The sequence below is a fragment of the Nomascus leucogenys genome, chromosome 1a (genome assembly GCF_006542625.1).
Source record: "Nomascus leucogenys isolate Asia chromosome 1a, Asia_NLE_v1, whole genome shotgun sequence".
Classification (NCBI taxonomy): Eukaryota; Metazoa; Chordata; class Mammalia; order Primates; family Hylobatidae; genus Nomascus; species Nomascus leucogenys.
Window position 1 is genome coordinate 22,717,593 of NC_044381.1, and position 14,646 is coordinate 22,732,238.

General features: G+C 38.9%; 1 long non-coding RNA gene across 1 annotated transcript in view; it reads left to right on the forward strand.

Moving 5' to 3' along the window:
* Positions 1-14,646, forward strand: part of LOC105738490 — a 126,843-nt gene that overhangs the window by 90,143 nt on the left and 22,054 nt on the right. Inside the window, exons 7-9 of the long non-coding RNA XR_004032142.1 lie at positions 5,171-5,332; positions 12,043-12,185; positions 12,929-13,035. This is a non-coding gene — a long non-coding RNA (uncharacterized LOC105738490). The remainder of the gene's footprint in view (positions 1-5,170; positions 5,333-12,042; positions 12,186-12,928; positions 13,036-14,646) is intronic.

The following is a 14,646-nucleotide window of genomic DNA, read 5'->3' on the forward strand; positions in this document are numbered from 1 at the left end:
TATGGAGAAGAGGTGCAACCTTGCTTATGAAATGGGAGGGCAAATATGGAAAACTTTGAGGTAAGTTTTCTTTCCCCTTGAAGGGGACCAAAAAGTTGTGGTTTATACTTTCTTGACTCTGGTCACTGTTGGGTGAAGAGTTGGTGCTATGGAAGCCATCTTGAGGCCATGAGGGGACAAGTCTGAGGACACAATTACATGCTACTGGTGGCGGCGGACACTGTAGCAAGAAACCGGATCCCTGATGACATTGAACCATTGACTGAATCTACCCTGGAACAATCAGGAAATAATCCTTAGTTTTTTAAAGATGCTTTCAGTTGTGTTTTCTATTGCAAGTATCTGAAAGCATCCTAACTAATCAATGCTAAATGCATCTCTCACAGTTTATGCTTATTTTTCAGAAATGCCTAGTGGAAATTTCTATTGCTGATTATAATATTTGTCCTAAATAAATTGAATAGACTGTCAATCTTTTGAAAATAAAAGCATGACTTGATTAGCAATTGTTTAGTCTGATGTCTTCCTAATTTCTGTCATTTGCATACCACTTCTTTGATTTTGTCACATCCTTGTATCATCTGCACTAATAGAAATATTTTTCCTTAAGTTGTCTCTCCTTTAAAAAATTAAATCCATTTATTTTGAAGAGAAACTTTTTCACTAATTATATATTGAAAACCAATATCATTTGCCTTAAATAGAAGATTGTCATAAAAAGAAATGCCATGAGTGAAATAATGTTATTAAATGTTTGCCAGATATAGTTTCCTATGAAGACTCTGAGCTTGTGGCTTGCTGTCACTGTTGAAAGGAGAGACTAGGGAGTGTTATAGAAGTTGTAAAATAATCCTTCCACTGACTGAGACTATTTCCTTGCCACAATCAGAAGAACTAAAAGAAAGGAGGATATCTGTTAGTATATGAATTTATCTAAATGTCATGCTGTACTTCTAAAATCATCTGGTGTGCTCTGTTTTCCCTTGGAGGTGACTTAGGCAGAGAGCCCTCTCAAGGGCCTGGCATCCCAAACAATACATACTGGAGTGAAGCTCCAGGAAACCCTGAGGAGAAGAGAAGGGCTTAAGGAGCAATCAGCCTTCGATTGCTGGGATTATGAAAGGTCGTAAGAAGTGAATGTTGCAATGTTTTATTATACTTGATATTAAAGCAAGGACAAGTAATAATTTATTATTCTATCCATGTCAGTGGTATTTACCTTTTTGGAATCATGTGCCCCATTGAGAATTTCTGGAAAACCATGGTTCTTCTACTCAGGAGAATGCACAGTTGCACACATACACAAATGTGCAAGCACACACACACACAGAATTTCCATAGAAGGTCAGTAGTTTCACAGGCCCTAGGCTAAGAACCAGCTTTCTGTATATTTTACATGTGTTCTCTCACAAGTCACTGTGTGATTCAGTTCACTCCAAACTGTGGTTAAGTGCAAAACATGGCTTTTGAATATATCTATCAATTAGTAAGAGTGGTATGTAAATTTAAATACACTAAAGTGCAGAATTACTGTCCTCTCAACAGCTACTTTAAATAGACATAAGTTACAGTGATATTGCCTTCCAGGAGGCTTCAAGAGATGAGGTCTGGCTCTGTAAAAGAAAATCACCCAACCCTATAAAGTCATCCTTGTGAACTTTGAAACACCACTGTATGTACCTAGTAAAAATTATTCCTGGGTAAGCAGACTCCCAGGCCTGGGTGGAGTTCACATGAGTCCCTTCGCTAAAATAAACAGAAGTGACTGGGAACTTTGGATTGCCTTTGTCTGAACTTGAGTGTCTGGATGGATCAGCATCAGCAGCATACCACACACCTGCTTGTCCAGCTAAAGACAAACCCAAAGACTTGGCATTTGTTTTTTACACTGTCAACTGTGCAAAAATATCACATGATTCTAATTTATGAGGGTCCATTAGTTTTAAAAACACCCCTTGACATTTTTCTAGCCAAATAATTTTTCCTTTAAAAGGCACAGGATGAGCAACAAGATTAAGTAGATCACTTCAATCTCTAATTTCAAAAGATAATAGTTAAAAATTCAACTGTAGGACTAACACATTAACTATGTAATAAGACCCAGAATAGTCTTTGGAGCAAATTTCAGTGGATACTTGATCAAAGTAATGTTGAAGACAAAATCTTGAATTGATGATATTTATCTGATACAATTATTTACATAACAAATGTTAAAAAAAATTAGAAGAATTCATAGGTAAGATGTTCATTATCTTCAAGTGAAGTTACTTGTTTTATATTAAGAACCACAAAAACTTACTAAATTTTTTTTTTTTACAGGATCTCAGTCTGTCACCCAGGCTGGAGTGGAGTGGCTCAATCACAGCTCACTGCAGCCTTGACCTACCCAGATTCAAGCGATCTTCCCACCTCAGCCTCCCAAGTAGCTGGGAATATAGGCACATGCCACCATGCCTGGCTAATTTCTTTCTTTTCTTTTTTTTCCCCCTTATTTTGTAGGGACAAGTTTTCTCCATGTTGCTCAGGCTGGTTTCGAACTCCTGGGCTCGAGCAATCCTCCTACCTCAGCCTCCCAAAGTGCTGGAGTTATAGGCATGAGCTACTTTGCCCCCCAACAAACGTCTTACTTTTTCTTTTTAATTTGGTATTAGATTGAGCCAATGATTAATTTCAAACATTTATAAATGACTATATTCTTTTTTTTATTATACTTTAAGTTTTAGGGTACATGTGCACAATGTGCAGGTTAGTTACATATGTATACATGTGCCATGTTGGTGTGCTTCACCCAGTAACTCGTCATTTAATGTTAGGTATATCTCCCAATGCTATCCCTCCCCCATCCTCCCACCCCACAACAGGCCCCGGTGTGTGATGTTCCCCTTCCTGTGTCCATGTGTTCTCATTGTTCAATTCCCACCTATGAGTGAGAACATGCGGTGTTTGGTTTTTTGTCCTTGCCATAATTTGCTGAGAATGATGGTTTCCAGCTTCATCCATGTCCCTACAAAGGACATGAACTCATCATTTTTTATGGCTGCGTAGTATTCCGTGGTGTATATGTGCCACATTTTCTTAATCCAGTCTATCATTGTTGGACATTTGGGTTGGTTCCAGATCTTTGCTGTTGTGAATAGTGCCACAATAAACATACGTGTGCATGTGTCTTTATAGCAGCATGATTTATAATCCTTTGGGTATATACCCAGTAATGGGATGGCTGGGTCAAATGGTATTTCTAGTTCTAGATCCCTGAGGAATCGCCGCACTGACTTCCATAATGATTGAACTAGTTTACAGTCCCACCAACAGTGTAAAAGTGTTCCTATTTCTCCACATCCTCTCCAGCACCTGTTGTTTCCTGACTTTTTAATGATGGCCATTCTAACTGGTGTGAGATGGTATCTCATTTTGATTTTGATTTGCATTTCTCTGATGGCCAGTGATGATGAGCATTTTTTCATGTGTCTTTTGGCTGCATAAATTCTTTTGAGAAGTGTCTGTTCATGTCCTTCGCCCACTTTTTGATGGGGTTGTTTGTTTTTTTCTTGTAAATTTGTTTGAGTTCATTGTAGATTCTGGATATTAGCCCTTTGTTGGATTAGTAGATTGCAAATATTTTCTCCCATTCTGTAGGTTGCCTGTTCACTCTGATGGTAGTTTCTTTTGCTGTGCAGAAGCTCTTTAGTTTAATTACATCCCATTTGTCAATTTTGGCTTTTGTTGCCATTGCTTTGGTGTTTTAGACATGAAGTCCTTGCCCATGCCGATGTCCTGAATGGTATTGCCTAGGTTTTCTTCTAGGGTTTTTATGGTTTTAGGTCTAACACGTAAGTCTTTAATCCATCTTGAACTAATTTTTGTATAAGGTGTAAGGAAGGGATCCAGTTTCAGCTTTCTACATATGGCTAGCCAGTTTTCCCAGCACCATTTATTAAATAGGGAATCCTTTCCGCATTTCTTGTTTTTGCCAGGTTTGTCAAAGATCAGATGGTTGTAGATACGTGGCATTATTTCTGAGGGCTTTGTTCTGTTCCATTGGTCTATATCTCTGTTTTGGTACCAGTACCATGCTGTTTTGGTTACTGTAGCCTTGTAGTGTAGTTTGAAGTCAGGTAGCATGATGCCTCCAGCTTTGTTCTTTTGGCTTAGGATTGACTTGGCAATGTGGGCTCTTTTTTGGTTCCATATGAACTTTAAAGTAGTTTTTTCCAATTCTGTGAAGAAAGTCATTGGTAGCTTGATGGGGATGGCATTGAATGTGTAAATTACATTGGGCAGTATGGCCATTTTCATGATATTGATTCTTCCTACCCATGAGCATGGAATGCTCTTCCATTTGTTTGTATCCTCTTTTATTTCATCGAGCAGTGGTTTGTTGTTCTCCTTGAAGAGGTCCTTCACGTCCCTTGTAAGTTGGATTCCTAGGTATTTTATTCTCTTTGAAGCAATTGTGAATGGGAGTTCACTCATGATTTGGCTCTCTGTCTGTTATTGGTGTATAAGAATGCTTGTGATTTTTGCGCATTGATTTTGTATCCTGAGACTTTGCTAAAGTTGCCTATCAGCTTAAGGAGATTTTGGGCTGAGACGATGGGGTTTTCTAGATATACAATCATGTCATCTGCAAAGAGGGACAGTTTGACTTCCTCTTTTCCTAATTGAGTACCATTTATTTCCTTCTCCCGCCTGATTGCCCTGGCCAGAACTTCCAACACTATGTTGAATAGGAGCGGTGAGAGAGGGCATCCCTGTCTTGTGCTAGTTTTCAAAGGGAATGCTTCCAGTTTTTGCCCATTCAGTATGATATTGGCTGTGGGTTTGTCATAGATAGCTCTTATCATTTTGAGATACATCCCATCAATACCTAATTTATTGAGAGTTTTTAGCATGAAAGGCTGTTGAATTTTGTCAAAGGCCATTTCTGCATCTATTGAGATAATCATATGGTTTTTGTCATTGGTTCTGTTTATATGCTGGATTATGTTTATTGATTTGTGTATGTCAAACCAGCCTTGCATCCCAGGGATGAAGCCCACTTGATCATGGTGGATAAGCTTTTTGGTGTGCTGCTGGATTCAGTTTGCCAGTATTTTATTGAAGATTTTTGCATCGATGTTCATCAGGCATATTGGTCTAAAATTCTCTTTTTTTGTTGTGTCTCTGCCAGGCTTTGATATCAGGATGATGCTGGCCTCATAAAATGAGTTAGGGAGGTTTCCCTCTTTTTCTATTGATTGGAATAGTTTCAGAAGGAATGGTACTGGCTCCTCTTTGTACCTCTGGTAGAATTTGGCTGTGAATCCATCTGGTCCTGGACTCTTTTTGGTTGGTAAGCTATTAATTATTGCCTCAATTTCAGAGCCTGTTATTGGTTTATTCAGAGATTTGACTTCTTCCTGGTTTAGTCTTGGGAGGGTGTATGTGTCGAGGAATTTATCCATTTCTTCTAGATTTTCTAGTTTATTTGCATAGAGGTGTTTATAGTATTCTCTGATGGTAGTTTGTATTTCTGTGGGATCAGTGGTGATATCCCTTTTTTCATTTTTTATTGCATCTATTGGATTCTTCTCTCTTTTCTTCTTTATGAGTCTTGCTAGTGGTCTATCAATTTTGTTGATCTTTTCAAAAAACTAGCTCCTGGATTCATTGATGTTTTGAAGGGTTTTTTGTGTCTCTATTTCCTTTAGTTCTGCTCTGATCTTAGCTATTTCTTGCCTTCTGCTAGCTTTTGAATGTGTTTGCTCTTGCTTCTCTAGTTCTTTTAATTGTGATATTAGGGTGTCAATTTTAGATCTTTCCTGCTTTCTCTTGTGGGTATTTAGTGCTATAAATTTCCCTCTATACACTGCTTTGAATGTGTCCCAGAGATTCTGGTATGTTATATCTTTGTTCTCGTTGGTTTCAAAGAACATCTTTATTTCTGCCTTCATTTCGTTATGTACCCAGTAGTCATTCAGGAGCAGGTTGTTCAGTTTCCATGTAGGTGAGCAGTTCTGAGTGAGTTTCTTAATCCTGAGTTCTAGTTTGATTGCACTGTGGTCTGAGAGACAGTTTGTTATAATTTCTGTTCTTTTACATTTGCTGAGGCATGCTTTACTTCCAACTATGTGGTCAATTTTGGAATAAGTGCAGTGTGGTGCTGAGAATAATGTATATTCTGTTGATTTGGGGTGGAGAGTTCTGTAGATGTCTATTAGGTCCGCTTGGTGCAGAGCTGAGTTCAATTCCTGGATATCTTTGTTAACTTTCTGTCTCGTTGATCTGTCTAATGTTGACACTGGGGTGTTAAGGTCTCCTATTATTATTGTGTGGGAGTCTAAGTCTCTTTGTAAGTCTCTAAGGACTTGCTTTATGAATCTGGGTGCTCCTGTATTGGGTGCCTATATATTTAGGATAGTTAGCTCTTCTTGTTGGATTGATCCCTTTACCATTATGTAATGGCCTTCTTTGTCTCTTTTGATCTTTATTGGTTTAAAGCCTGTTTTATGAGAGACTAGGATTGCAACCCCTGCCTTTTTTTTTTGTTTTCCATCTGCTTGGTAGATCTTCCTCCATCCCTTTATTTTGAGCCTATGTGTGTCTCTGCACGTGAGATGGGTTTCCTGAATACAGCACACTGATGAGTCTTGACTCTTTATCCAATTTGCCAGTCTGTGTCTTTTAATTGGAGCATTTAGCCCATTTACCTTTAAGGTTAATATTGTTATGTGTGAATTTGATCCTGTCATTATGATGTTAGCTGGTTATTTTGTTCATTAGTTGATGAAGTTTCTTCATAGCCTTGATGGTCTTTACAATTTGGCATGTTTTTGCAGTGGCTGGTACCGGTTGTTCCTTTCCATGTTTAGTGCTTTCTTCAGGAGCTCTTTTAGGGCAGGCCTGGTGGTGACAAAATCTCTCAGCATTTGCTTGTCTGTAAAGGATTTTAATTCTCCTTCACTTATGAAGCTTAGTTTGGCTGGATATGGAATTCTGGGTGGAAAATTCTTTTCTTTAAGAATGTTGAATATTGGTCCCCACTCTCTTCTGGCTTGTAGAGTTTCTGCTGAGAGATCAGCTGTTAGTCTGATGAGCTTCCCTTTGTGGGTAACCTGACCTTTCTCTCTGGCTGCCCTTAACATTTTTTCCTTCATTTCGACTTTGGTGAATCTGACAATTATGTGTCTTGGAGTTGCTCTTCTCGAGGAGTATCTTTGTGGTGTTCTCTGTATTTCCTGAATTTGAATATTGGCCTGTCAGACCCTGTTTGCCTGGTTATCAGCAGTGGTGGCTGCAGAACCGCGGATATTGGTGATCTGCAGATGCTGCTGCCTGATCGTTCCTCTGGAAGTTTTGTCTCAGAGGAGTACCCGGCCGTGTGAGGTGTCAGTCTGCCCTACTGGGGGATGCCTCCCAGTTAGGCTACTGGGGGTCAGCGACCCACTTGAGCAGGCAGTCTGTCTGTTCTCAGCTCTCCAGCTGCATGTTGGGAGTACCACTACTCTCTTCAAAGCTGTCAGACAGGGACATTTAAGTCTGCAGAGGATTCTGCTGCCTTTTGTTTGGCAATGCCCTGCCCCCAGAGGTGGAGTCTACAGAGGCAGGCAGGCCTCCTTGAGCTGCGGTGGGCTCCACCCAGTTCGAGCGTCCTGGCTTCTTTGTTTACCTACTCAAGCCTGGGCAATGGCAGGCACCCCTCCCCCAGCATTGCTGCTGCCTTACAGTTTGATCTCAGACTGCTGTGCTAGCAATGAGCGAGGCTCCGTGGGTGTAGGACCTTCCGAGCCAGGCACAGGTATAATCTCCTGGTGTGCCGTTTGCTAAGACTGTTGGAAAAGCACAGTATTAGGGTGGGAGTGACCCGATTTTCCAGGTGCTGTCTGTCACCCCTTTCTTTGACTAGGAAAGGGAATTCCCTGACCTCTTGCACTTCCTGGGTGAGGCAATGCTTCGCCCTGCTTTGGCTCACACTCAGTGCACTGCACCCACTGTCCTGCACCCACTTTCCGACACTCCCCAGTGAGATGAACCTGGTACTTTAGTTGGAAATGCAGAAATCACCCGTCTTCTGCGTCGCTCACACTGGGAGCTGTAGACTGGAGCTGTTCCTATTCAGCCATCTTGGCTCCACCCCCCTAAAAATGACTAAATTCTAACATGTTGCTTCCAACCATTGAAAGGAATGTTTGACTTAAAAGTACTTGATCAATGTAATGTTGAAGAGAAAAAAATCTTGAACTGGTGATATTCACCTGATACAATTATTTACATAACAAATGTTAGAAAAATGTTAGAAAAACTTCATAAAAGCTTAGATGTTTGGTATCTGCAATTGAAGTTACTTGTTTTATATTGCAAAACACCCACCAGTTTCCTTTAGTTTTTAGTTTACTCGTGGCTTGGCTAGAGACATCTAAAAGTTATCAAGTGTCTCAAATATCAAATGTCTTTATTTCAGGTCAGTAAAGAAGTTATCTGCCGCAAGGGCTTGTGAGCTTAAATTTGTCTCTGGAAGGATTTCAGATTTAACTTCTTTCTTTTTTTTTTTTTTTTTTTTTTTTTGAGACAGAGTCTCATTCTATTGCCCAGGCTGGAGTGCAGTGATATGATCTCAGCTCACTGCAGCCTCCACCTCCCAAGTAGGTGGGACTACAGGTGCAGGCCACCACATCTGGCTAATTTTTGTGTTTTTTTGTTTTGTTTTGTTTTGTGTGTTTTTTTTTTTTTTTTTTTTGGTTTCCCCATGTTGTCTGGGCTGGTCTCTAACTCCTGACCTCAGTTGATCCACCCGCCTCAGCCTCCTGAAGTGCGGGGATTACAGGCGTGAGCTACCATGCCAGCCTCAGATTTAATTTTTTAATATCATGAAACTGTAGTAGTAGCCACACATGAAACATGAAAATTTTGTTTATTCAAAATTTATTTTTCCAAAGCAAACAAAGGTTGACTAAATTTAGTTGATGGCAAATGTGTTCCAGGGATTTGAGCACAGAATCAGTTTGATGACAATTATAATGCTTACTTTCTTTGTGGTCTCTGAAAATGTAAACTCTCCTTCCTCAACTTCTTAATCTATGAAGTAATGCTCTTCATGCATACATTTTTAATTTTTTTTTACTAATATTGGAGGTGTTCATTGGGTGAAATTTCTGAAGTTCATTAAAACATTTCTGATGACTGTGTGAGAAATGTAGTTTAAATGAAACATGATTAGCCCTTTGTGGTTTACAGAAAACATCAACCCATCATCCTTCATATAACAATAGGTATATATTTGATGTGACTATATATAGTCTAGCAGGGACTGAAATCTAAGACTAGATTGTATGGGATAATAAAAATAGACTAAAAGTTCTTTTAAGGCTCTCATGTGAACACACACACGCATTTGTCAACAGAGTGTCTATTTTGTTATTGATTTTATTCTCAATAAAGTGTGTTATATTTGCAAATACTTTAAGTTGGTGAATGATGATAAGTGTTTCCTTATAGATAATCCCCTTAAAGCAAAAGCTAGTCTTAAATCTTACTGAAAATCCCATTTAGATTCTTAAAAATGATGTTGGTTTAAAGAAAGAAATACACTGATTTAATCCTAAGGCAGTGTTTTTAGTGTGGTCCCAGAGCTACCAACTCAAAATTGCCAAGAGCTAGTTCAGACTCTAGATGTCTGGGTTTCTGGGCCATAGAACTTTTCTATTGGCCAGAATTTCTGAATGGTTCCCTGCTATTTGACATCTTATTAAATGCCACAGATTATTTTATGTGCTAGAAGGTTAAAACTGTTGTCCTAGAGAGTTAGTCTCTGAGGATTCAAGTCGTTTCCCTCCCTGAAGAAGGTTAACTGTGAACAGCATTTCCATTTCTTATAGCTCTAGAGGACAGATGGTAGTTTTTTTTAAGTAAGAAGGGAGAATCAAGCTGAAGACATTATCAACATAATCCTTCCTAATCCTGTCCTCTTCCTTATCATCACCACTGCTATAGTTGCTGCCATTTATTGAGCATTTACCATATGCCAGGCACTGTGCTAATTGCCTTTCAAACATGATCTCATTTAATTCTCACAATGGGTTTTATGACTGCCAGATTACAGGAAAGGAAACAGGAGCTTCAGTTCATGCAGTTAGTACAGGATAGAGCTGGGAAGGGAAACTTTATGGTTTTCAATGGTGACTTTAAAGTGGTTGCCATGACCTAAAAATAGAGAACTAACTGGGTGAGGAAAGAAGCAACATTTGTTATGCACTTTTAGTCAGCCAGATACTTTACATGTGAGGTTATATTTACTACAGTCAACAAACCAAGAGGTGTCTATTTCTATCTTTGCATTACAGATGTCAAAATTGAGGCTCAGCAAGTTTAGATACCCACCCTAAGTGACACTGATATTGGAAAGGCTCAGATAAAACTCTCTTCTTTTCTCTTTCCTTCTGTCTCCACCAAACTCCAGCTTTGTGCAGAGTCAGGCTATATGGGTTAAAATCTCCATTCTGCCACATGCTAGTTTTGTGACTTATGGCAAATTACTCAACTGCTCTGTGCCTCAGTTTATTCATTTGTAAAATAGGGATAAAATAATGTGGATATCAGAGAGATTTTGTGAGGATTAAAATAACTGTGTCATTTACATAGTATAAATGACTTAAAACAGTGTGTCACAAATCTAGCACTCAACACATGCTAATGATAATTATTTTACCTTGAGGGTGGAAATTAGATACAAAATGTAAAATGATTAATTTTAGAAAAAACTGAAAGAGAATCAATTTCTAGTTTTTTTCGTATATTTTAGTTGGAGGGAGTGAGTTGCACACTGTGTCATGTGGGACAGGATCCTGGTAACCAGGGTTGGAAGAAACTCTTGCAAATAGTGGAGAGTGCCCATGATCACACTAAGGAAAAGAGATGCTTAAGGGAAAAGAAGACTCTGCACTGGACATTGAGTTCTTGTTTGTGAAAAGGAGACTGACAAGTTATTGCAAAGATTCTGATTCAGAGTATTGTTTCTAATTCAAAAGCCAACAAAATCATGATTGTCACTGGAAAAATTCTGAAAACGAGACAAAAACACATTACTCTTCATTTGTACAATGAAAGGAAACTTCTGTTTGTCCCTAGAATGCTATGTACAGTTGTGACCCCTGTAAGCTTCTTACAAGATAGTTTGGATAAGGACTGTGAAAGGCAAATAAAACAAAAGATGAATGGGCTATTTTATGAGACTCAGACACAAAAGTTGAGAGGACAGATAGGAAATCACAAAGGCAATAGATTATGTGAACCACAGAAATATTTTCCAACTCCAAGCGTTCATGTTAATGGTAGCCTGAGATGACTTTAGAATATGAAAAGAAAAAACTGATTTATATATTGAAGAGTAAACCATGAATCAAATTCAGAGGTGATGGAATATAATTAACTTCAAGAAATAGACAATTAAATTTCACAAAGACATTATTTGAATCTTCTTTATGATTGAGGCTTAGGCTGGGAACTGTGTTGAGGAAGCAAAATAGGACAGTCTTTACCCTCTAAAAGTTCAAAATCTAGAGCTATACGCAAATAAATTATAGTACAAAACGAAGAATGCAATAAAAACCATATAAATGATAATGTACGCAGCCAGAACCAAGGAGCAAGTAGATGAAGAGGAGCCTTTGTGGGTCAGCATGGTGGTGGGAGGTATTGGTATTACAAAAAGCTTCTCCCCAGTGGGTCAAATCAATCAAATGTCTCAAATTGAGACATAATTGAAATTCACTAGATAGATAGGAGATAGGGGTAGGGAATTCTAATCAGAGGGAATAGCATATGTAAGGCAAACAATACAGTGCATCTGGGAAAGCTATACAATTTTATTGTTATAGGACAAATGTTGGGGAATGTGGAGAGATGGAACTGGACAGTGAGGCAGAAGTTAGCATTTATTCATTTATTCAGCAGACCTTTGACTATTACCTACATTACACTAAGTACTGCGTGAGCATTAGAGAAAAAAAGATGAATGAGATTGGACACGATTCGTTCATTCATGACTATGAACTTGGCATTTTCTAGGTACCAGAGATATAATAATGAGAAACAGACATGCTCCCTCCCCTCATTGAGGTTACAGCTTAGTGTGGAGACAGACATATGCCTAACGCACTGTAATATGGAAGGTGCTATGGACACAGTGCTCAAATCCATGATCTACATAGGTGTGAGAGTGACTTTTCTACAACTTAAATCTCATCTTGTTGTTTCCTGCTTAAAATCCTGCAATAGCTCCCAGTAGTGCCTTCTGGTTAAAATACAAGATATATAATATGACCTCTCAAAGTCCTTTGTTACTTGTCTCTGGCCACCTCTCCAATTTTTCACCATGACCCTGTCCCTGTCCCACTGGCATTCCATCTCCAATCACACGGAACTATGTGGAGTTATTAAAATGCCCTGTGTTATTTCAAGACTCAGAGATTTAGTGCCTCAGCATGTCTTGTTCCCTCTCCCCTCCTCCACCTGGCCTTCTCCAGCTCGCTCATCAGTCTGTTAGACTCAGGCATCATCTGCTTGCCTTCATAACCCTCCCCACCTGCCTCACCTTGCTGGATACTGTGCCTTTGCTTGCTGGTTCCCAGAGATCCCTGCCCTTATTTTTCTTTGCCTTCTGGATTTGCAGTGTTGTGGCCTATACGGTGTAGAAAACCAGCTCAGGCTCCTGCTTCTCTGGGCTTATGTGGTCAGACGCAGTCCTGTCTTCCATTCATACCAAAGGCCATCAGGGAGTTTCTTTTGTTCTCTTCACCAGCCCATTCTTAATCTTTCTGATAAATTTTCTGCAGTGCGTGCATGTGACAAATTGTGTCAGGGTGATGGTAATTTACAGCATGAGATGGTGAAGTTGCTGCCTGTGCTGATGAGCCCACTGGATTTCCCCTAACTAGTCTGTTTCCCTACCCAGGTGGAGAACTTCAGTAAAGGAAGTGACGGGAATTTGGGAATGAGGAGCACAGTGATTAAACTGGGGCCATTCATATGAGAGGTTAAGAACTCAGGCCAGTGACTTAGGTGAGTAAAAATATCAGAAAAAGGGAGAGAGGATACGAGCAACTTGGGCCATAATTAAACTTGTCAATGAAATGAAGGTCTGTTATTCTAATGCCTACATTTTGCCAAACCTTTGTGCTTATAACTTTATCATTTGCTGTGATTAACAAAATTGAAAGAATAATAACTACTTACAAAGCCCACATCACCTCCTTATACCACTAGCTTTTGCTTTCCATACAGACATAGCTTTAAAAAGTGCAAATCCTATTCTGTACCTGAGCCACAACCCTAAAAGGGAACTTGTTTACAATTCTAAGAATAATACTGTCCTTTAGAGGTGAAGGCTCACTGGAAAACTTGTCATTCATTTGATAAAAAGCAGGTAGCAGGTAGTGCTAAAGACTTACTAGTCTGCATGTTTGTGCTTTCTGCTGCATTCCTCTAATCTCAAGGCAGTATAAGGAGATAAGATCTTCACAGCCCTTTCAGCCCTGTTGCAATTTCTTTGACCCTGGCCTGATATAAAAGGCAAACTTAGTTTTTCACTGTTTTGTTCATGCAGTTTCTTTGTGGTTCCCTTTAGAAAGACTTGAGCCTTGAGTCAAAGCTTTTACCTCTTGCTGATAGTTCAGAGTTGTGATGTGAAGCAATAAATAAAATCCCTCTTTCCACATACTTGTCTCCTTGATTAGAATCATTCTGGGCAAATTTAGAGGCTCATAAAGTCCATTTAGATATTTAGTGAAAAAACACCAGCACTCAGAACAGAATGTTGATAATGTAGATGGAATATCTTTCTCTCTCTCTCTGTCTCTCTCTCTCTCTCTCTCTGTGTATATATATATTTGTATATGTGTGTATTTATAATATATGCATATATTTATATATGTGTATATACATTTATATGTGTATATATATTTATAGTAAATATATCACATGTATTTACTATATATATAGTAAAAAAGAGGGGACTATAATATATCTTTATATGTTAGCATTTATTTTAAGATGAAAACACAGGAAATATCTAAAAGAAACTGTTACTTATGGGGGTTATGGGAAATGCCATGGGCAAGAATTGGTTTTTTTTTTTTTTTTATCACCATGCTTTCTGAAACAACATGATACATATCACCTTTACAAAAATAAAATAAAAAATGAAAAACAAAGTCCACTGTAACCACATGTCAGTGGCATGTTTGCTTTCAGGGTACATCAAATGCATTCTATAGCATAGGATGTTTCAGTCACTCTAACAAAAGATGTCCTGTTTGGAACACCAACTCTGTATCAGTTACTTCAGACACTTTCTCATTGAGTCCCTTCAGCAAGCCCTTTTAGGTTTATGTTCTTAGATGAGGAAACCAAGTCTTAGAAACGTTAACTGACCAAACTAAGTTCAGAGAGTTAGAAATGTCAGAGCCCAGAACTGGCATCTTCTGACTTCCGATCCCGTGTACTTTCCCCTACACTGTGCTGACCACACCTCCATTACTGCAGATGTGTTGATTACATCTAGGGGCCAAAGTACACATTCATCCAATAAATGCTTACTGAATGCTTAACGTGTTCAGGGCACTGTGGCAATCTTTTGTAATGCAAGAAAAATAAGAGTAGTGAAGACAGTCA